The 2500-nt window shown below is 43.8% G+C and overlaps 1 pseudogene; it reads left to right on the top strand.

Moving 5' to 3' along the window:
- LOC143263718 (large subunit ribosomal RNA) overlaps positions 1-2500 on the top strand; it is an 8373-nt pseudogene that overhangs the window by 2663 nt on the left and 3210 nt on the right.

A 2500-nucleotide genomic window follows, 5' to 3' on the forward strand; every position in this document is an offset into this window, starting at 1 on the left:
CCTCTTGTTAGGTCCATTAGCCTCTCCCGTCCTAGTCGCACAGGTACCTCCTCGTGGTTCCCGACGGTAACGTGATGTATTGTTTGGACCTGTCCATTCAGTGCATTGCGGCTAAATTCTGTGCGACACGACGTGCCGGTCTGACTGGGGTAGCGGGGTCAGGGCATGGCGAACCGAACATCTTCGTTCGCCATGTCGTCTGGAAACCCTACCCAAGGCCAATCTCACGTCCGACCCTTAGGCAAGGTCACGTGGCGCCGGAAAAAGGACCATTTGTATGCCTGGTCCGAGCTAACGAGATGGCCGATCCATTGGCGTAAGCCGTATGGACTCGCGGGGTTTGCAGCCCTCCGAGTTCATGCCCTTCGGGGCAAATATATATTGCACCAAAACATAAGACAACAAGCCTCGGACGCTGTCGGTCCCAAGCAGTGGCGACAGCAAGGGTGGATTCCCTTCCCCAGCGAGCAAATAGCTCGTTGGGTTCAAACGACGACGACCATGCTGTTCAAAAGGCTCTCGATTTAGACAATACGTTTTTATGCCCGAGTTGTAGGACCGATCTGAGCGCTCGTACCGCTGCCAGCGCCGCCCAACACAAAAGGCGATGTAATGCGCCTCCTCCGCAGGCCGATGGTTATACGTGTGAGACCTGTAAAAATACGTATGAGACATACGCCGGATTACGCCAACATCAACGGAGGACTCACATCGAGAACTACAATACCGCCGATCTCGATCTCCACAATAAACGCCTCGCTTCTTCGAGGGCTCAATATACCGATGATGAGATCAGAGCAATAGCCCACGATGAAATTGATATTACTAAAAATGCAAAGTTATTAGGAAAAGAAATAATTAAAATTCTATCAGAAAAATCCGGCCGCTCTTTTGACGGTATTAAAAAATTAAGACAAAAAGAAAAATACAAATCATACCTCAGTGAAGCCCTCGACGAGGCGGGCCAGACCAATATCTTGAGTACCTGCCCGTTGGTGCCGCGGGTGCTGCTAACCAGATGTGACGATCCTCGCGCGCGCGGAGACATCGACACACGCGAAGCGACATCATCTCCGCACAGTACAACTATACCTGATGATATACGCAACATCCTGGCTGAACTTAAAGTACAAGTAGGCCATCACATGGCAGAAATTATTGAAAATGCCCTGTCTAACACACCTTCTGAAGACACTATGTTAATGATGGACCAATACATAGAAAACTTAACATCATATGTTGCTTCGCTCGCTGATGAAACCGATGAATACAATGAAAATAGTAACTCAGTAGATAAAACCCATAAAACTAGTAACAAGAAAAATAAATATAATAAAAGCAATAAACAAAATAAAAATAATAAATACAATAAAAACAATACAAGCAACAACAGATTTATAAATACAATAGACGATAAAAATAATAAAAATAAATTAAATAACTATCAGAACGAAAACAAGAATAAAAATAACAGTAAAAAGAACAAGCATAGCAATAAATGCAATGAAAGTAATAAAAGAAAAGGCAACCGCGCTAAAAGGATAGCGACTGATTACGCCAGATTCCAAAAACTCTATAACAAAAACCCAACCCAACTGGCTGAGCATATAATTACCGGAAACCCACTCAACATTACAGAATCTCCGACGATAGAATCATTTGAAGAATATTATTCTAAACTATTTGAACACAAGGATGTCGAATGGAAACCTCAGAAGCGAAAAACAGATACCAATAGTAATATCAACCTTTCAAATCCGATATCACCGACCGAGATACACGAGCAACTTACCAGGATGAAACAATCCGCTCCAGGCACCGACGGAATTGATCGATCGACTCTTAGGCAAATGCCACGCAAGGAGCTGTGTGCACTATTGAATATTGTATGGGGAATGAAGACGTTACCCTCTGTGCTAAGATCGAACAGAACAACACTGTTACCTAAATCCGGCGACTTGATGGACCCAAAACAATGGCGGCCCATAACCATCTCAAGTCATATACTGCGCCTACTAAATAAAATCATCGTGTCGCGCCTTGAGAATGAAATACCTCTGTTTCACACGCAAAGAGGCTTCACGAGAACCGACGGGATAATGGCTAATAGTACCATCCTACAAACACTAATTAAATTAAGCCGCGAAAAATCGAAACCTTTCACTATACTATCTATAGATTTAGCTAAAGCATTTGACTCTGTTAACATCATTTCAATAATAGACGCACTAATCAGAAAAAACGTAGACGCTCATACAATAGAATACATCGAAAACAATTATAACGACATAACCACAATACTCGAATGCCACGGATCCCGATCCAATCCTATACCTATAAAACGCGGCGTGAAGCAGGGTGATCCCATGTCCGGTTTCCTATTTAATTTAGTGCTAGACCAGCTCATGATACAACTTAATGAGTGTGAGGGTGTTGATGTGGGAGGCACCAGGATACGGGCATTAGCTTTTGCCGATGACATCGTGATGGTGGCTCCCAC

The sequence above is a fragment of the Megalopta genalis genome, unplaced genomic scaffold, assembly GCF_051020955.1.
Source record: "Megalopta genalis isolate 19385.01 unplaced genomic scaffold, iyMegGena1_principal scaffold1231, whole genome shotgun sequence".
Taxonomy (NCBI): Eukaryota; Metazoa; Arthropoda; class Insecta; order Hymenoptera; family Halictidae; genus Megalopta; species Megalopta genalis.